At 39.3% G+C, this 22,109-nt stretch overlaps 1 protein-coding gene across 4 annotated transcripts in view; it reads right to left on the bottom strand.

Moving 5' to 3' along the window:
* The window catches only part of ZFAND6 (zinc finger AN1-type containing 6), a 63,291-nt gene extending 41,439 nt beyond the window's left edge, over positions 1 to 21,852 (bottom strand). For 2 of the 4 annotated variants that reach the window (XM_039479863.2, XM_039479862.2), the window contains exon 1: positions 21,709 to 21,852. The gene's annotated coding sequence lies outside the window, so the exon portion shown is untranslated. Of the gene's footprint in view, positions 1 to 7,589; positions 10,927 to 21,708 lie in introns of those variants that run through there. The other 2 variants (XM_003921685.3, XM_003921686.4) reach the window with 1 other exon arrangement.
* Positions 21,853 to 22,109: the final 257 nt, after the last annotated feature.

Genomic DNA, 22,109 nt, shown 5'->3' with positions numbered 1-22,109 from the left:
CTCCGCCTCCTGGGTTCAGGCAATTCTCCTGCCTCAGCCTCCTGAGTAGCTGGGATTACAGGCACGCGCCACCATGCCCAGCTAATTTTTTGTATTTTTTTAGTAGAGACGGGGTTTCACCATGTTGACCAGGATGGTCTCGATCTCTCAAACTCGTGATCCACCCGCCTCGGCCTCCCAAAGTGCTGGGATTACAAGCTTGAGCCACCGCACCCGGCCTACAAAGGATAAATTTTTCTATGAAAAATAAATGTATTTTTTAAAGTCCTACAGCTACTGAGATTTAGTATTCATTGAGAGAAAACATACTTACAGTAGCCCCCCTTTATCCTCTGATATATTTGTCCCCACCCAAATCTCACGGTGAATTCCCCAGTATTGGAGGTGGAGCCTGAAGGGAGGTGACTGGATCATGGGGATGGAGAAGTTCTCGTGAATGGCTTAACACCGTCCCCTTGATGCTGTCATTGCAATAGTGAGTTTTCACAAGATCTGGTTGTTTAAAAGTGTGTGGCACCTCCCCCACCCCACTCTCTTTTTAGCTCCTGGCTTTTGTCATGTGATATGCCAGTACCCACTTTGCCTTCCACAGTGATTGCAAGCTTCCTGAGGTATGATCAGAAGCTAAGCAGATGCCTGGTGCCATGCTTCCTACACAGCCTGCAGAACCAGGAGCCAATTAAACCTCTTTTCTTTATATTCAGTCTCAGGTATTTCTTTATTGTAATTCAAGAATGACCTAATACATCCACGATTTCATTGTCAGCTGTTTCAGTTACCCAAGATCAACCTCAGCCTTAAAAGAGGGGTGAGCCACTGCACCTGGCACAATTATCTACACAATTTAAGAAAAACAGTTGTGTAGGCTGGGTGTGGTAGCTCATGCCTGTAATCCTAGCACTTTGGGAGGCTGAGGCGGGCGGATCACCTGAGGTCAGGAGGCTGAGACTAGCCTGGCCAACACTGTGAAGCCCGTCTCTACTAAAACGCAAAAATTAGCCAGGCATGACAGTGGGTGCCTGTAATCCCAGCTACTTAGGAGGCTGAGGCAGGAGAATGGCTTGAACCTGGGAGGCGGAGATTGCAGTGAGCCAAGGCTGCGCCACTACACTCCAGCCTGGGCAGCTGATTGAGATTCTGTCTCAAAAAAAAAAAAGGTTGTATTTCTATTTCTCAAAGCTAAGTTAAAACATTTTTTTCAAATTATGTATCATATAAATCTACTGTAACATTCAAAATCTATTAAATAAGTCATTATTTTACATTTTTATTATTTAATATGTACCAAAAGAACAGCAAAAGAAAGAACAGAGTAAACAGATAATCTATAGAATAGGAGAAAATATTCACTAACTATGTATCTGACAAAGGTCTAATATCCAGAATCTAAAAAACAGTTAAACAAGCAAGAAACAAATAATCCCATTAAAAAATGAGCAAAGGACATGAACAGATACTTCTCAAAAGAAGACATAAATACAGCCAACAAATACATTAAAAAAATGCTCAACATCACCATCAGTAATCATTAGAGAAATGCAAATCAAAATCACAATATCGTCTTACACCAGTCAGAATGGCTATTATTAAAAAGTCAAAAAAATGACACGTTGGAGAGGTTTCAAATAAAATTAAATGCTTATACACTGTTGGTGTTCAGCCACTGTGGAAAGCAGTTTGGAGATTTCTCAAAGAATGCAAAACACAACTGCCATTAGACCCAGCAATCCCATTATTGGGCATATACATACCCAAAGAAAAATAAATTATTCTACCAAAAAGACATGTGCACTTATGTTCTTGACAGCACGATTCATAACAACAAAGACAAAGAATCAATGTAGGTGCCCATCGATAGTGGACTAGATAAAAGAAAATGTGGTACACACACTACAGGATACTATGCAGCCATAAAAAAGAACAAAATTGTGTTCTTTGTAGCAACATGGATGGAGCTGGAAGCCATTATCCTAAGTGAATTAATGCAGGAATAGAAAACCAAATACCGTGTTTTCACTTATACGTGGGAGCTGAGCAGTAAGTACACAAGGACATAAAGATGGGAACAATAAACACTAGAGACTATTAGAGAGAGGGGCTGGGGAGGGATGAGTGTTGAAAAACTATGAATATCTATCAGGTATTCATAAACCACAGTGACATGCAATTTATCCATGTAACAAACTTGCACATGTACCCCCTGTATCTAAAATAAAAGTTGAAAAGACAAAACATAGCAAAAGACTATTTTGGATAGTAAATAATGCCACATTAAGTTTTGAGAGTAGTATGGCACTTCCTGCTTCTAAAAAAATTGTAATTAGAAAAAAAAAAATCCCACTCCTGTTCTTACAATGGTTAATTTATGGATTTTTATGCTTATAATTAGCTTTAATTCCCAACTATAGTTAAGAATTCAATCCTTTCAAAGAAACAAATATTGGTAATATTTATCTATATTTCAAAAGTTCCATCAATTTGATCTTTTTCCTTTACTACCAAGTTGCTTTCAAAGCTATGAATGGAAAGGCTACTTTTTCTGGGCTAATAGAGTTCCTTTTGGTTTAAAATATGTTAGAGAGGGAATGGCACAGAGGATAAAGAGAAAATATTTTAAATGAAAATGATTCCCAATCAACTATTTTTCAGTTTATGTCAATTTTACGTGTAAGTAATGTTGGCTGCAGTATTTAACTTTTTTGATGATATAATATTTGATGCAAAAGAATGTATGTAGCCTCTCTACCCTATCTAAGTTACTCAGTAGAAGTTATTTGACTTTTGTTCACAGGTAGATGCTTTATACACCTGGATGCAGAATGAGCACAAGGTCCAGGCCAATAGCTATTTAAGGAGTTAGCATTTCAAACAGCTTAAAGTACTTTTGCACTTTACCTAATCTTCCTACTACACAGTGGTGGTCTCAAGCTTTCAAAAGCTTTGAAATTCAAAACTACATGCATAAGGAAAACTACCTTCACTTTGTGTCTGATTTTTTTACCTTCTTACATTCTGGGGATGCTAAAGTGTTTTATATCCCTTTTCAAAGTCTTCCAAAAAATTGTCAGAAATACTTTTTTTTTTTTTAATGTTTGTTTCCCTTAAAGAATTTTTAGACAGGCAGCAAGTTTTGGGTATGCCTTAGAAGGAACTGCAAATAGCTGGTTAAAGAGGAAGGAATAGAGAAGTAAGCTCAGGAATGCACACAGTTCAGGGCTTAAAGGAAAGAACTTCTGGTCTGACAAACCTCAGTTTTCAAGTATGCTAGTCACTTACCAGCTAAGGAGACCTTAGACAAATTAGCTAGCCTTTCTAAATTGACTTACTTGGTTCAATGAGAGTAATAATATTTAGTTCTTAAAGTTGTGTGGGGACTGAGAGAATGTTTAGCACAGATTTAGCTGTTGTTATTCTTTACTCTAGCTAGTATTCACTGATGAAAAGGAAGCAGAGAAAAACAGATATGATTGCATAGTAAAGAATGTAGAATACAGGGCCCAAAATGTAAGTGAAAATAAATTAGGAGGTTGTTTAGTTATCTAAGTAACAAACTATACTGTGGCCTTATGCTAACACATGAAGAAAAAAAAAGAAAATGGATTCTAGAGACACTGAATTTAAAATGTATAGGCTAACTGTGGCTTACTGGTGATGAAGGATAAGAATCAAAATGATACTCAGGTTCTGGCTTGGATGGCAGTATCACTCATTTACTATGACTTTTGGTGAGCTGGATAAATATGTATCTTGAAAGCAAAAGAACAATTTTTTGATTTTAGATACATATGTTGGAACCATTAATATGTACAGTATGTTAATTAAAGATACAGGACTGGAGATTATCAAAGGAGAGGTCTCGAGTGAATTAACAAAATCCCATGTAAAGAAGAAAAATTTGTAAAGACACAGAGATCACTAATGAGGAAAGCATAGGCAGTATCATGAAACCGACGAGAAGAATTTCAAGAAGGAAAAGTGGTCAATGGCACTAAATCTTAATGAGAAATCAAGTACTCACAAAAATCTATTGATAGCAGATGACAAAGAGCATTTATACTGGGGAGGGGAAAAAGGTATAAACAGAAGAGACGGATCTGCTCTCTTCTACCAAAGTGCTGCTAACCACAAAACTGTTTCGAGTTCATTTTTTCTAATGGCATACAAACACAGAAAATCAGATTTAGTCAAACAAGTTCATAGACACATCATTTCAAAAATTAGCATTAATAGGTTTCAACAAAAATGGCTCTAGGTTATTTCAAGTTTTATCAACTTACTGTCCATTAAATTTTTTCCTCATGCTACTCAGAGGAAAAAAAAAAAATCACTACATTCCTCTTGAAGGGCAACAAAGACTTTGAATGCATGATTTTATCTCCAATGTAAGGGAGTAAAACGCAACTATCACTATTCATATCTTGCCCCAAATATGTAAAAACTTTCTTCTCGTAGAAAACTAGTTTCTACTCTCCCTAGGAAGCCAATGTACTAAGAAGATATTCCCTAAATCTGTCCATCTAAGATCGGTAAATATTTGAACCTGATGTTCTAAGGATTCTAAATACCTAAAAGAACCAGAGTTACAGTTAGAGAAACCACTAAAAGAACATCATTTCTTTACCTTGGGGTACCCGGTTAAATTATAATCAATAGTTAAACTTGAAATAACTTTCACTAAAGTATTTACAATTATCTTTATCTCTATTTGGTAGCAATAACATTAAATTTTATTAAGAAGACAAATTACATGTTGTGAATTACCAATAAGAGAAATATTTGTGATGTAAATATGGAAAATTTTAGATTTCTCTCTTCTATCTCAAATGTTCCAGACACCAAAGTATCTGGGGGCGGGGGGAAAAACCAAACCATAAAAATAAACAGACATTAAAAAAAATACTTTCCTCTGAAACAAACACAAATGACATAAATGACAAACATACCAGCATTAGTTCTGAAAGTCAGATACTAAATGATCAGTTAATTGAAATAAACGCTGACAGAAGGTAAGTTAAATTATTTCAATTGCAAAATGAGCTAGATCAGGCATTCCCAAACTTTTTACACAGGGGGCCAGTTCACTGTCCCTCAGACCGTTGGAGGGCCACCACATACTGTGCTCCTCTCACTGACCACCAATGAAAGAGGTGCCCCTTCCTGAAGTGCAGTGGGGGGCCGGATAAACGGCCTCAGGGGGGCCACATGGGGCCCGCGGGCGGTAGTTTGGGGACGCCTGAGCTAGATTATTTAACTCAAGACCATACATGCAAAACTACTGGTTGCATTAGTGAGTTAAGAGCTCAGCTCAAGCCTTATCATTACTCCCCATTTATAAGAAAAATCAGGATTTTGTTAGAATTGACTTAACACACCTTAAGTTTATTCTGGACTGTTACTCAACTAGTTTATAAGCCAGTTAACACCTATTTTATTTAATAGAAGAGCTATTAAGAGTATACATAATCCGTGGTCGCTGCCAAAAGGATGCTCTTAAAGACAAATAAAAATAACGAGTGTCTAGCACCCCTCTATGTGTGTAAAGTGAGCTTACCTTTAACTTAAACCTATAAAATATTGGCAAGATGCTGACATACCATTTCAAAACCTGCAATTATACATAAAAGTTCTCTGTTTCCAAAGTGTATTTTTAAAAACTCAAAATTAAGAAATGCACAAATAATGACAAAGGTTATTCATACACATTAACTGGCACCAATCCAATCTTCTAATGCTAACTGGCACTACTCCAGTCCCCTCCTAAAAATGTTTCTGATATATTTTCTTGGAAGAAAATATTTCTTCTGGTATGTACTTATAACAGAAGAAAAAGGAAAGCCAGCCTGAATAACAAAGCCAGTGTACAACACTAAGCCCCATACATACTGACAGCAATACATAAAATAAGTAAATGAAATATCTAACAGATGTAATTGCTCACTTAAGTGAGTGAAAGTTTTTCCAACTTCCTTCAGCTGATTTTAATATCCAAAGAATGGATTTATATCCATCTACATCTTGGAAAATGGTGAATAGGCTTTCAGGCAAAAACTAATCAAAAAGTCAGAGAGCTGCATAGGCACACTTCAACAGAACATTTAAGGAGCTACACATTAGAAAAACTTTGAAGCACATCCAGCTGGTGTCTATATAAACTGGTATAACTTTTTAGAAAAACAATTTGGCCAGTGTAGTGTTCATATCCCTTGGTCTAGGTAAGCCCACTAGAGGAGGTATTTCCAAAAGAAATCTTTTTTAAAAAGAAAAATATTTTACAGCCACACACAGAAGTGTGTTAAATACAATACTATTTAAAATGATGAAAAATTAGCAACAACCTAGAAGAAGACAAGTCAAAAGACTAGGTTTAAAAAAAAAAAAAAAAAGCAAAAGACTAGGTTAATTATGGTCACATCAAATGAAGAGAATTACAGTTACTGCAATAAAAACAATTTCAACAGATAGTTAAGTGAAAAAAACATAAAACTGCACAAACTCTTAATTATTGGAAAAAATGCAAGAATATGGTAAGATAGAGAAGGGAACAGGAAAAAAATGAGATGACCAAACAATGATCTTCTGGTGGGTAGACAGGTAACTTTTCTTGATTTCACTATTATTACAGTATTGTTTAAGCAACAGATATAGCAGAAAAGTATTAATTTAAAAACCTTTGCATGATTTGGAACAAGCAGCATAGCAAATACAATGGCTGAAAACGCTTAGCTGGCATTTGGTCTGATTATTGCAATAATTATTGCAATTTATGCCTCAATTTCTATGAGAACAAAGAGCAACAATATAAAGAAAAACAGTCTCTAAAAAATATTCTGGTACTGAAACACACTACAATTATTGCACAAATAAGAAATGTAAACAGAATCAGATACTTTAAGATAAGTTTTAGTAGCCTAACCAACAGCTTTTAAAAATATGTATCTTTTCATTTCCTGTTTCAAAATGTTAATTACTTATCTGCACCTTTGAAAGAAATGAATAGTTTGAATGAAGAAAGCAGTTTTACTTTGTTCATAATATGAATCAATGGCCTTTTTAAAAACAAAGCTAAAATGATGAGCATATTAAAATGTCAACATATTGTTAAATTAAAATATATTGAAATTAAAAGGGGGGGGTGCAGAGGTTAAAAATTAAACAGTTGGCATTTGAATTGATTAAACAAGACTCATTTAAGCCCATCAAATTTATCTTTCAGCAACTTAACATTTCAAGTTTAAGGAAAATGACATATCAAATGAACCTCTTCAATATGTCATTTATAAAAACTGACAATCGACTGTTCGAACAACCAATCCAAAAGAAAACCCTGTTATTGGAGATTATTTTGATTCTAAGATTTTTTAATGACATTCATATTCTGAACTAAAAATGACAGGAGAAAGTCAAGTTTGATTCTCTGTGAACACCTATTTCCTGTCCAAACAGCCCTTTTGTTCTGCTTCCCTGCTTAATTTTAGTGTTCAGTTTGCATCAGACAATAAAAACAATGACAAAACGTAGCACACACAGAATCATAAAGGAGCAAAATTATAAAATAAAGGATCATAAAAAGATTAGAACAAAAATCCTACCAACAAAACCTCCACAATTTTCTGTTTGCTTCACCTCAGATTAACTTCACTTGAAGCTGTACTCCAAAGCAACCAAACCTGAATGCCAAGCTCCACCCCCTCCAATTCTAGTGGCTGAAGAGTAAAATCTCCTCCCTGTTAGTGAAACTGATGATTGTGATTGGATACGGCTAATATCCATTATTTTAAAGAACTTTTCCTTGCTAGCAGGTTAGGTTAGATACACTAAAACCCCCTGGATAAGCTGGTTTCTTAAAGAAACAGTAGGAAAGGTTTCAGTTTTCCCATCATATACTGTTGCTTACCCTTGTCTAGGTGAAAAATAAACTAAGTAACATAAACGAAAATCTCACAGAAGCAGTTTTAATTTGAAGTTCAGTGACCAACTGTTTAAAATACAATGCTTTTAGCCTAAATTATTTGATTATTTTTACGGAGCAATGAAGGTGAAGTTATGCTTTAAAGACAGATTATTTTTAATAGAGTTCACACTTTATCTTAAAATTTTAAAACGGCAACAGAAAATCCACTACAATATGTTGCTAAGAGGAACAAACCAGTATTTTTTCTAAGACTTAAGGAGAAAACTAAAGCTTAAGTGAAAATATACAGCACTAAAATACTGAAAGCAAGATTCATTTCTAAGATGTCTATCAAATTCACTGACATTTATGTTCTCGGTATCACAACAGGGTAGAAATTTCAGTGACATCAAAGGTTGATATTTCTACTTAAAACTGAAGAAAAAATTGGGCAGAAATATTATTTATATTACATTTAACAGATCTGATATGTGAGTATTTTACCAAGGTTAATGCTTAACCATTTGCAGACAGATCTAAAAGCAAAATGCACTTGTTTTAATGACATGATCAGGTATAAAATTTAGAAAAGTTTAAGTCTTTTTCATCTTTTTTTTTTTTTTAAGTATGGAAACTACTTTACACTCTATTACTTCAAAGTGGCATGGGCACCGTAAAGTGAAGGGTATATTCCTCTTAAACTTCTCACTAAGCTACATTAATATTTTTACTACAGAGATCCTAAAGAGAGAGACACTATTTAGGAACTCCCGATTTTTAAGCAAAAAAGACCTACTGTCACTTTATACATACCAAGTTTGTTATTTGTATATATAAGTTTATATATTTTAATTAGAATTAAATTAAAGCTTATGTTTTAGTAGCTTGACCCATCAAACATTACTCTGACATTAATCATCACCTGATTGATTCAAAGGCATTTAATGTGTAGTTTACTGTGTAAGTATAATTTTTACCTCTACCAAAAAACCCTGTGATTCATAAACTCAAAATTAAAGCATATTAGAGTGGCTTCTCCTTTAAATATGTTTTCAATGTTCAGTTTGCATCAGAAAACAAAAACGACAAGACCTTTAAACATTTTAACTTACCTTTAAACATTTTAACTTAAAGTTTTCAAAGTTCAAAATCTTGCAACTATTTTCCTCAGAGAAAATTCACATATTAGAACATAAAGCCAACAAAATTGCTTTGAATACAAAGGCAAGTCTTTGTAACAAACTGAAAATTCACATAATTGCAACTAGACATGAATATGGAGCAATACCCTGCTGAAGCCCAAACAGCTGCATTATCTATTATGCCCTTTAAGTGGACAAATTGAAAGAGCCAATTCACAGAGGTCTAGTCCCAAGATCCTTTGCAAGGATTCACTGCTTTGAATGCCCAGCACTTCATGAGTCAAGTTCAGGTTTTCTTCCCACTGTGTGGACACTCTTGCAAAAGAACACTGGAAGCATAGAAGGTACAGAAGCAATTGGCAGAAAGAATATATAGCTTGAATTACAGCGTAAGACGAGGGAAATTGACTGCAGATGGACAAAAGTTTCACGGAAAAAAAAAAGAGAGAGATGGCAAATATTTTAATCTTCAAATCTGGCAAGCATAAAATTAGTAGATAGTTACGGAAACTAAATAAACCTTCGCTCTCACATCAGTTTTTTCACTCCAAAGTTAATTATGAAACAAACATGAATCATACACTAATATAACACCAAGACCACTATCAATCTATATATAACCAAGAGAAAAGCCATCTGTGGACTTAGTGACTGATTCCAGATTGTTCTAAGATCTCTGGGACCTGCTTGAAAGAACATCCACAAGGTGATTATCATTTTAGGTAGCAAATAGGTTAAAATTAAGAGTAGTTTATTCCATTTCTAAATCAGGAGCAGCAGAAAACAACAGCAAAAAAAAAAAAAATAAAAATAAAAAAGAAAGCAATGTCAAAACCACAAAATCTGTAACCAAGATAATATAAAAACAATTATTGCTTCTCAGGAACAAGGAGCCTGCAAAAAGCTCTGGAGCTCCCTGATTGCATGCCACCACAATACTTTTTAAGCATCAAGTATTCAAAGGATGTATTGTATTATTATTTGTGGGAGCCCAGAATGTTTCCCAAATCCTATCAGCTAAAAACAATTTAGAAGAGAACAAGCCACTGAATAATTTGGTACCACTTCACTTTTGATTGAAAAGACCCTACTTATATAAAGAATCAATATCTAGACTACTAGGAACAACTTTTAGCAGAATACATACAGAACAGGGAGAACACTTTCTTAGAATTTGGAAGGATTCCAGATCATTCAAACTGCTCCTCCTACAAAATAAATTAATCCTGGGCATTTTCTCTGGGCACAATTGGTGGTTTATTGTAGTAGCTGATAAAAAGACCACCCTGATATTAGAAAAACATGACGGGCATCACTAAGGATAAACTCTGAAAAACACCATTCAATGGGGAATAAAACATAAAAAAAATTTCCCAGGCAAATACACATTGCCTACAAAAGGAAGGTATATTTTTGAGCTTGCAATTACTGGTGTATATTCCCCTGACTCTTTAGGGAAAAGATTACAAGGTATGTATGGGGAGTTGGGGATGGTGGTAATGGCCTATTCATTCAAACACTGAACATGAAGGAAATATAAAGGAAACATTAAGAAAGCATACAGATAAGAAAGCATAAACCAAGCTGACAGGATAAGGTATCTTTCTACGAAGACAGTAAACTGCTTTGTTTTAGGTCTCGAGGGATAAACAAGGTCACTGATTAATGCAGAAAAGAAACAGGGATCACAACAGTAACACAAATATAAAGGAGAATGCATTTTATTTTTTTATTATTTTATTTTTTTGAGACGGAGTTTCGCTCGTTACCCAGGCTGGAGTGCAATGGCGCGATCTCGGCTCACCGCAACCCCCGCCTCCTGGGTTCAGGCAATTCTCCTGCCTCAGCCTCCTGAGTAGCTGGGATTACAGGCACGCGCCACCACGCCCAGCTAATTTTTTGTATTTTTTTTAGTAGAGACGGGGTTTCACCATGTTGACCAGGATGGTCTCGATCTCTTGACCTCATGATCCACCCGCCTCGGCCTCCCAAAGTGCTGGGATTACAGGCTTGAGCCACCGCGCCCGGCCGAGAACGCATTTACAGTACCTAACTATTAAGATTTTAAGTCATAAATTTTCATGTGACAAACATATCCTAGATCATCTAAGAAAAAGTGCTAGACATAGAAAAATGAAGAGAAAATAGACATGTCAACTTTTAATTCCCCTTTCTCCTTAGCAGCCTAAACCAGAAGAAAAATAAAGTATTACATAAAAGATGAAGACTAATTCTTTATACAGCTAACAAAAGAACTTTTCTCAACCATTTTAGTCAGTCAAAAAGAAAATGAACAATTCTGAAAAGCAAAAGTTGAATAGGTAACATTCTCTATAAACTATACAATAACATTCAAAAGTTAACAGAGTTAGTTTATTCATTCAGCAAATCTTTTGAACATCTATTATGTGCTGAGGATACCACAGTAAATAAAATGGATATAGTCCCTACCACTGTACAAACTTACGGACAAGTCAAGACCAGTGCTGCCTCAGAGAAACACAATGAGAGCCACATGTGATTTTCTATTTCTTAGTAGTCACATTGAAACATAAAAATTGGCTGGGCATGGTGGCTCACATCTGTAATCCCAAGATTTTCAGAGGCCAAGACAGACAGACCACTCGAGCTCAGGAGTTCAAGATCAGCCTGGGCAACACAGTGAAATCCTGTCTCCAGAAAAAATTTTTAAAAAAAATTTTTTTTTTTTTTTTTGAGACGGAGTTTCGCTCTTGTTACCCAGGCTGGAGTGCAATGGTGCAATCTCAGCTCACCGCAACCTCTGCCTCCTGGGTTTAGGCAATTCTCCTGCCTCAGCCTCCTGAGTAGCTGGGATTACAGGCATGCGCCACCATGCCCAGCTAATTTTTTGTATTTTTAGTAGAGATGGGGTTTCACCATGTTGACCAGGATGGTCTCGATCTCTTGACCTCGTGATCCACCCGCCTCGGCCTCCCAAAGTGCCGGGATTACAGGCTTGAGCCACCGCGCCCGGCCCCAAAAAAATTTTTTTTAATTAGCCAGGCGTGGTGGCACCCGCCTGTAGTCCCAGCTAGTTAGGAGGCTGGGGTGGGAGGATCTCTTGAGCCAGGGAGGCTGAGACTACAGTGAGCCAAGATCACGCTACTGCACTCTATCCTGGGCGGCAAAGGCAAGGCCGTGTCTCAAAAACAAAACAATAACAACAACAACAACAAAATTAATAGGCTGGGTGCCAGTGGCACACACCTATAGTCCCAGCTACTTGGGAGGTGGAGGCAGGAGAATTGCCTGAACCAAGAAAGCAGAGGTTGCAGTGTGCCAAGACTGCACCACTGCACTCCAGCCTGGACAACAGGGGTCACATAAAAAAAAATTTTAATAAAATAAAATTAACACTAATACTATATTTTAACACAATATATGTAAAATATTACTTCAATATGTAATCAGTATTTTTAAAATTGAGATATTTCCTTTTTTTTTTTTTTTTGAGACGGAGTTTCACTCTTGTTACCCAGGCTGGAGTGCAATGGCGCGATCTCGGCTCACCACAACCTCCACCTCCTGGGTTCAAGCAATTATCCTGCCTCAGCTTCCTGAGTAGCTGGGATTACAGGCACGCGCCACCATGCCCAGCTAATTTTTTGTATTTTTTTTAGTAGAGACGGGGTTTCACCATGTTGACCAGGATGGTCTCAATCTCTCGACCTCGTGATCCACCCGCCTCAGCCTCCCAAAGCACTGGGATTACAGGCTTGAGCCACCGCGCCTGGCCAAAATTCAGGTATTTTCATTATTTTGTACCAGAAATCAAGTTCCTATTTCATACTCAGTACATCAGTTCAGATTTGCCACATCTCAATAGTCAGATGTGACAATTTAAATAAAATATGTTAGCCATTAGCCACCAGGACTATAAATTAGTATCTATTATTGCAGAAGACTCTGTCTCTGCTGTCCGACACATTTGCCATTAGCCACATAAGGCCACTGAGTAAGCACCTGAAATGTGACTAATACAAATGAGGACCTGAATTTTTAATCTTAAATTTAAATTTATTAAATAGCCACAAGTGGAGCTACCAGACTGTACAGATCTGGATGAGGAAACAGACACTAAAACAATTCACACACACTTAATGAACTGGAGTTGTTACAAATGCTTATGAAAGAAATACCCAATATTAAATGAGCACATGAAGCCAACAGAAGGACCTAACCTATCTTGTGGCATTCAAGGAAGGATTCCTCAAGGAAATCACAATTAAGCAAAACCAAAGGACTTGAGAAAACTGAAAACACAGTTGAAATAATGAAGACAAGTAACAAGAGGTAAAATAATATACCCTATTTGTAAGAGAATGATTCGGATCACAAAATTAAAACTCCATAGGAAGGCAGGAGGTGCGGAAGCAGCCCTACTACTTGGGAAAAAATAATAAAAGTCTCCCAAACAAGTCCTGAAACAAAGCTTGTCCCACCCTCACTCAGTAAAATCCAGCCATTCCAATCTTCTGTCAAATTCAAAGTCAAGCCAAGCACCTTGTGTATGTGCCACTTGTGCCAGCAGTTCCCTTCACTGGGAAACTTCCTCCAACTTCTTGATTTTAGAACTTAGAATCACAATTCCAAATTTTTTACACAAGACAACCTTTGGGGCAGTGATCCAGTTGGAAGTGAAACCGCTTGCAGAGCAATTTTTTTTTTTTTTTTTTTTTTGGAAACGGAGTGTCACTCTGTCGCCCAGGCTAGAGTGCAGTGGCAAAATCTTGGTTCACTGCAACCTCCGCCTCCAGGGTTCAAGTGATTCTTCTGCCTCAGCATCCTAAGTAGCTGGGATTACAGATGCCAGCCACCACGCCCAGCTAATTTTTATATTTTTACTAGAGACGAGGTTTCACCATGTTGGCCAGGCTGGTCTTGAACTCTTGACTTCAGATGATCCACCCACCTTGGCATCTCAAAGTGCTGGGATTACAAGCGTGAGGCCCTGAGCCAGGCCTGCAAAGCAATTTTCACAAAATACTTTTTGCCAAGAAAACTTAAGTCATTTTGGCCAGGGGAGGTGGTCCACACCTGTAATCCCAGGACTTTGGGAGACCGAGGTTAGTGGATCACCTGAGGTAAGGTGTTTGTGACCAGCCTGGCCAACATGGTAAAACCCCATCTCTACTAAAAATACATAAATTAGCCGGGCATGGTGTAATCTCAGCTACTCAGGAGCCTGAGGCAGGAGAACTGCTTGAACCCAGGAGGGAGAGGTTGCAGTGAGCCAAGACCATGCGCACTGCACTCCAGCCTGGGCAAGAGTGAGACTCCGTCTCAAAAAAAACAACGAAAAACTTAAGTCTTTTTTTTTTAAGTGTTCTCACAGACTGGAAAAGCTCAAGAAACTCCCATACACACCTTGGTACCGCCGATCAATTTAAACGTGACATCCTCAGACACAGTCTCAGAACTTAGCACCTTCTACTATTTGGGGTTTTTTTGCTTTGTTTGTTTTTGAGACAGAGTCTTGCTCTGTCGTCGCCAGGCTGGAGCACAGTTGTGCAATCTCAGCCCACTGCAACCTCTGCCTCCCGGGTTCAAACGATTCTCCTGTCTCAGCCTCCAGAGTAGCTGGGACTACAGGACCATGCTGCCACGCCCAGCTAATTTTTGTTATTTTTAGTAGAGACAGCGTTTCACCATGTTATTCAGGTCTCGATCTCTTGACCTTATGATCCACTCACCTCGGCCTCTCAAAGTGCTGAGGATTACAGGCATGAGCCACCGCACCCAGCCACCTTCTATTATTTCTTTACTTCCTATACACTTATGGAAATCTGAAAATTATTTGTTGGTTTGTCTCCATTTCTCAATAGACTAGAACTAAAGGCAAGAGACCTTGTATTGTATACAGTCATACCCTCAGCACTTGGCACAATGTCTAGATGGACCAGGGGCTTAAATATTTGAAAGAATAAAAACTGTTAACTGCAGGGGTTTTTAAATATATAAATGTAAAAATATGAGCAGGTAAGGTGGCTCACGTCTATAATCCCAGCACTTTGGGAGGCCGAGGCAGGCGGATCACGAGGTCAGGCATTTAAGACCAGACTGGCCAACATGGCGAAACACTATCCCTATTAAAAAATACCAAAAAAAATTAGCTGGACACGGTGGCTCATGCTTGTAATCACAGCTACTTGGGAGGCTGAGGTAGGAGAATTGCTTGAACAGGGACCTGGGAGGCGGAGGTTGCAGTGAGCCAAGATTGTGCCACTGCACTCCAGCCTGGGCTAGAGTGAGACTCCATCTCATGAATGAATGAATGAATGAATGGAAAAATATTACTCATCAAAATTTATGTAACATAGCTAAAGCTCTGCTCAGAAGAACATTCAGGTTGGGCACGGTGGCTCATGCCTGTAACCCCAGAACTTTGGGAAACCAAGGCAGGCAGATCACGAGGTTAGGAGATCAAGACTATCCTGGCCAACATGGTGAAACCCCCATCTCTACTAAAATATAAAAAATTAGCTGAGCGTGGTGGTGCATGCCTGTAGTCCCAGCTACTTGGGAGGCTGAGGCAGGGGAATCCCTTAAACCCGGGAGGCAAAGGTTGCAGTGAGCCAAGATTGCACGATTGCACTCCAGCCTGGCAACAGAGTGAGATTCCATCTCAATAAATAAATAAATAAATAAATAAAAAACAAAGAACATTCTATAGCATTAATTTTTTTCATTACACAACATAAAATATGAAATGTAGAAGCTGCAATTATTTTAAGTTAAAAAATTCAAAACCAGGCTGGGCGCAATGGCTCATGCCTATAATCCCAGCACTTTGGGAGGCCGAGGTGGGTGGGTCACAAGGTCAGAAGATCGAGACCGTTCTGGCCAACATGATGAAACCCCCATCTCTACTAAAATGCAAAATATTGGCCAGGCATGATGCCACACACCTGTAGTCCCAGCTACTCAGGAGGCTGAGGCAGGGGAATCACTTGAATCCAGGAAGCAGGCGTTGAAGTGAGCCAAGATTACACCACTGCACTGCAGCCTGGCGACAGAGTGAGAACTCTGTCTCAAAAAAAAAAAAAAAAAAAAAAAATAGAGAAAAATAAAAAACTATTTCGAAGCCCCAAAAGAAAAAACTAAAACATCTGAGGACTAACAAAAAGCAACTACCAAAAACGGGGGGTGGGGGAGAGACTTACAGTAACAAAAACAAAATGAGAATACCATGCCCAGTGCATACAAGTGTGCACTGGTATTAAATCATTGATACTTCAACAAAACCTAAAAAGAACCAAGAAAATGTGCATTTAACATATGACAAAGGCAACTTTATTTCAAGACAAGTTTTTTTTGTTTTTTTTCTTTTTTAAGTGGGGCCAAAATTTTTAAGGAAAGTTAAGGGAAGTTATTTCACTTCATATATGTTTAAAAAAAAACCAGATGAACAGAAAAAGACAGATATGAAATATGAAACCATAAAAGAACTAGAAGAAAAGTTATCTGGGTAGAAGCTTTTAAATATAAAAGCAAAGTAGAAGCCTTAAAAGAAAGTATTAACCTAGTTTTCTTAAAACGTAAAAACCTTTGCCTGTTAAAAAAAAAAAAAAAAATAGAGAGCAGGAGAAAACCAGGAAAAATATTTGCAGGCCAGGCCCAGTGGCTCATGCCTATAATCCCAGCACTTAGGGAGGCCAAATCACTTGAGCCCAGTTCAAAACCCCTCTGGGCAATATGGTAAAACCTCAGCTCTACAAAAAAAATAATTTAAAAAAAAAAAAAAAAAGCAAGGCATGGTGGTGAATGCCTGTAGTCCCAGTTACTCAGGAGGCTGAGATGTGATAATTACTTGAGCCCAGGAAGTAGAGGTCACAGTGAGCCATGACTGCACCACTGCCCTCCAGCCTGGGACATACAGCAAGACCTTGTCTCAAAAAAAATTTTTTTTTAACAAACATTGTGTGTGTGTGTGTGTGTCGAATATAAAACTCCACCCAAAATGGGCAAAAGATAAACTGGAAGATGTCCAATATCCACCATGTCTTTACTATCATAATTAATTACAGAAATACAAAATAAATCCTACAGAAAGGGAAGGAAGGAAGGAGGGTAGATGGATAAATAATAGTGTTGGTAAAGACATACAAGAGTGTATTTTCTCATATTTTAGTGAAATTTGGTATTAAAGTTTGATGTTGGTCAAACTTTTAAGGACAAAATTTGGCAACATTTATGAAAAAGACTTTAAGAAACATTCATACGCTTTCATTCAGTGATATGTAAGACAAACTAGATCCTAAAGAAATAATGTAAAATACATAGAAGTAGCTATTATCACACTACTTGTAAGAAAAAAATAATAAATTAATGTAAGTTACACCCAACAGATAATTAGTTAAGCTACAGTACTTTTATAAGATGGAACTGTCCGTTTGGTTAACTACTAGTCACACGTGCCTACTGAGGACTTGAAATTTGGCTAGTTCGGGTTGAACATGGTGGCTCACGCCTGTAGTCCCAGTATTACGAGAGGCCGAGGCAGACGGATCACCTGAGACCAGGAGTTCAAGACCAGCAGTTCAGGACCAGCCTGGCCAACATGGCGAAACCCTGTCTCTACTAAAAATACAGTATTAGCTGGGTGTGGTGGCACGTACCTGTAGTCCCAGCTACTGGGGAAGCTGAAGCAGAACAGCATGAACCCAGGAGGTAGAGGGTGCAGTGAGCCAAGATCGTGCCAATGCACTCCAGCCTCGGTCTCAAAAAAAAATTAGCCAAGCGGGGTGATGCGTGTCTATAGTCTGAGCCACTCAGGAGGCTGAGGAACAAGAATCACTTGAACCTGGGAAGTGGAAGTTGCAGTGAGCTGAGATTGCACCGGTGCCCTCCAGCCTGGGAGATAGCAAGACACTGTCCCAAAATAAAAAGGTGGCTAGTCCAAAATGAGATATACGGTAAGTGGAAAATATACACCAAATTATAAAGACAGGGTTAAATAAAAGGTATTTCACCAGTTTCTCTTTTTTTCATAATGGGGCTATCAGAAAATTTTAAATTACTTTATGTAGCTCCCATTTGTGACTAGCGTTCTATTTCTAGTGGATTTTGCTAGTCTGAGGTATATAAGCCACAGTATGAGGTTTCAATTTTATTTTGCATATTGAAAAGCTACTGGAGGCTTTGAATCGGAAAGTAAGATACTCTAACTTACGTATTCAAATGAAGCAGAAGAGTAGAAAAGTTGAAGCAGCGGTACCAGTTAGATGACTTCTATTACCATCTTATATAAAACAAGGAGGTGAGGCAGATTACATTTGGGATAAGTTCTGAAGGAAGAGCCAGCCTGACAATATTTAGAATTAACTCTTAAGTTTAGGATATTAAGAACACACACACAGGCTGGGCGCAGTGGCTCACGCCCGTAATCCCAGCATTTTGGGAGGCCGAGGCGGGCAGATGAGGTCAAGAGATGGACACCATCCTGGCCAACATGGTGAAACCCCCGTCTCTACTAAAAAATGCAAAAATTAGCTGAGCAGCATGGTGGCACGCACCTGTAGTCCCAGCTACTTGGGAGGCTGAGGCAGGAGAATCGCTTGAACCCAGGAGATGGAGGTTGCAGTGAACAGAAATGGCACCACTTTACTACAGCCTGGAGACACAACGAGACTCTAACACTAAAAAAAAAAAAAAAAAAAAAAAACAACAAAAAAACCCCACGAAGACCAGGGATATACCAGACAAAATGTTAACAACGGTCATCTGTGATTGGTGTTATAGGTGGCTTTTCTTAATAACTTTCTATTCTTTCTCACGGTTTGCAGGGGGGAACCCCATACACACATTGCCCTTATAATCAAATAAAAAATGAGGTTTTTAAAAGCAGAATACAGCCCTACCAAAACAAAGCATCCTGATATTTCTCTGCAAACTATACGTAGAAAAAATGAAACCATCTGTCTTCAAACAAAAAGGTTATTCGAAGCTATATGTAAATTCTCATTTACAAGAATGAAACAGGAAACACACAAACACACCCATCGTCAGTATATTAAGGAGATACTATTCCCTAATTTGTCACTGCGTCTCTGTTAGAATAATGAAACAGATCCTCGGTGGGCATTCTCTAATTTAAAACATAAATATGGAGTTAACAAATCCTGAAATGCCACACTACTTTTCAAAAAATGTTCTAAAGGACACAAAATATAATTCCACAGAATAACAGCTTGGTCCTAATGCTTTCCCTTAAAGGGTGTGCCATTTGACAGGTGTTTTCCTTAACTAAAGTCTGTGCAAAACTGAAAGGATGAACTTAGGCCAAGTTTCTTTTACATGATTACGCTAAGGCACAAGAGAAATTGTTAAGTAATTTGCTAGAGATGAGAGGGGAGGAGAGGAACAGCACAAAGCGTAATTTATTTTACATACAATCCAGTGTTTTTTCTACCATATTTACTATTTTTGCATTGAAAAGGAGATACCAAACAGTGCCAGACTTTTTACAATGTGACTTCAAAAGAAGAGTCATTATATACAGGTTAAAAGGAATTTTCATTTTTCATGCAAATGTTAGGTTGAACAAGTTGAATCACTATGGCGATGAATCTTCCATTTAAACATAATAAGAGAATCGTAATGCTTTTCATTCATTTTATTTGTAAGTATTTCAAACTATTCTAGTCCTGATTACCGAATACCTTCTGAGGCAATCCACATTAAGTATTTACTCTAGAGAAATTCTTGTACTTCGTATACAAAGAGCCGGAAACAAGAAATGTTCATAGACAAGACTGTTTATAGCAAAACAAAATAAAAAAAAAAAAAACAATAAAAACACGGTCTAACTGCCCATGACTTACGGCAGATTAACATATTATAAAGCAATGAAATGAACTACACCCACATACTATTTTTATAAAGCTCAAAAGGAAAGCAAATTAAATGCCACACTGTTTGGGCATACAAACATGTATGACAAAACTATTTTTCAAAAAGTCAAGAAGTGACATACACAAAATCCACTGGATAAGAAACTCATAGGCAAATACAAGTTTTAGTAATGTTCCAGTTTTGGGTTTGGGGGAGGAGTCAAGGATTTATGAGGTTTTATCTGTTTATACTTTACTGTGTTATGTACTTTTTTGTGGTATTAAATATATTTTGATTACTTCTTAAAACCTTTACTGACAATAGTTGACAATAAAGTGCACATATTTGAAGTACAAAATGTTTAAGTTCTGACATGCATACACCCAAAAAGTTATCACTACAGGATAATAAATCCATCAACCCCTGTATTTTCCTCCTGCACATTCGTAATGTTTCTCTTTTAATACATTTAAAACGTAAATAAATAAATAAATAAATAAAAAGACAACCTGTTTTGGAAAGTTAAATGTACACATTTTGAAAACATTTTCCCTAGGGCTCTGGAGAAACTATACTTAGAAAGTGCCTTAAAATTGGTAACATAGTTACTGAACAACTAACCTTAAAAGTTTAAGTATTTTACACTTTTAAAAAAATCAAATTCCGATATTGGTTTCAAAGAGGAATTTAACCCTGTTTCTCGGAGCATCAAAATCATTAATTCCGCCCACTGCTTTTTTGTTTGTTTTGGGGTTTGAGACGGAGTCTTGCTCCGTTCCCAGGCTGGAGTGCAGTGGGCAACGTCCACCTGTCAGTTTCAAGTGATTTCTCCTGCCTCAGCCTCGTGAGTAGCTGGGATTACAAGCGCGCGCCACCACGCCCGACTAATTTTTATATTTTTGGTGACCGGGTTTCACCGTGTTGGCCAGGATGGTCTCGATCTCCTGACCTCGTGATCCGCCCGCCTCGGCCTCCCAAAGTGCTGGGATTACAGGCGTGAGCCACCGCGCCCAGCCTATTACGCCCAGTTTTTATGGCCAAACAACTTAATATAAATTATCTGTAGGTAACCCCAAGGCCCTCACAACTGGTCACAACTTCCGAGTTACGAAGGTAAATCATAGCGTCCCCACCGTGTGGTTAGCACAGGACTTCGAAACCAAGTTAAAATGATTTCAAAGGCCACATTTGTACTTCTTTAGGTAACTAGAGACAAAAACTTGAAAATAACTATTTCAAAAGAGCAGACAGAAAATTCAGAATCCTAAGCAAGCCAAACCCAGGCAGGGAAAGACGACCAATTCCCCTCCCGGCGCCAGGCAGAAGCGAGCTGGAGGCTCCGGGCCGCCCCCGGGCTGGTTTCCGAAAACACGGCAGGTGGAAAAACATCCCGAAGAAAACCCGAGACTCGGAGGCGGGGCGGAGACGCCCGAGCGCGCTCGGGACCCTTCCGACCCCCGCCCGCCAACCGCTCCGAACCCGCTCGGGCGGCGCGCGGCGCGGGCTCCGCGGCCCCGAGAAACTGAGGCTCCCGACCCCGGCGCGCCCACCCCGACAGGAAGCGGCCCCGGGCCGCCGGCGCCCGCGCGCGTCCGAGGTGAGCCCGCCGCTCCCCGCCCCCGCTCGCGGAGCCGGGAGTCCTCGCCCTCTCGCCCGCGGCCCCGCCGGGCCCACCACCTGCTGCGCCGGCCAGCCGCCCTCCGCTTCCGGCTCGCGGGCGCCGGGAGGGACCGGGAGCGGGCCTCGCCTCGCCTCGGCCCGGTGGGGGAAGGGAGCGGACGGGGGAGGGGCGGCGCCAGGCCGGCCGGGCCCGCTGCTCACCTGGCGGCGGCTCTCTCCGCCTGACGCGCTCCCCGCCGCCGCCGGTACCTCCGGTGAATGGGGACAGGTGAGACTGCCGAACCCCCGCTCGCTCCGGCTCCGCCGCCGCGGCCCCTCCGTCCGCTGTTTATTAAACTTTTCTGTTTGGCTGTTCGGCCTGTGACGCGGCCGCCGAGGAGACCCACCTGATTGGCCGACTCCCGGCGCTGACGCGGCGGCCCCGCCCGCACCCTAATTATTACCGGCGCGGGCGGGGCCGCAGGCCGGAGGAGGCGCGGCCAAGTCTCGGAGCGCGCGGCAATTGGCCGGAGCCAAGAGAAGAGGCGGGGCGGAGCGAAAGAAGACGCTCCTCCGCCCTCTGCGCCTCCACTGCCCCTTGCTCCGGCGCCCTCGCGGGGGCT

This window comes from Saimiri boliviensis, chromosome 5 (genome assembly GCF_048565385.1).
Source record: "Saimiri boliviensis isolate mSaiBol1 chromosome 5, mSaiBol1.pri, whole genome shotgun sequence".
In the NCBI taxonomy this organism is placed as follows: domain Eukaryota; kingdom Metazoa; phylum Chordata; class Mammalia; order Primates; family Cebidae; genus Saimiri; species Saimiri boliviensis.
The sequence above is the reverse complement of the archived record's forward strand: the minus strand, read 5'-3'. Positions and strand labels throughout refer to the sequence as shown.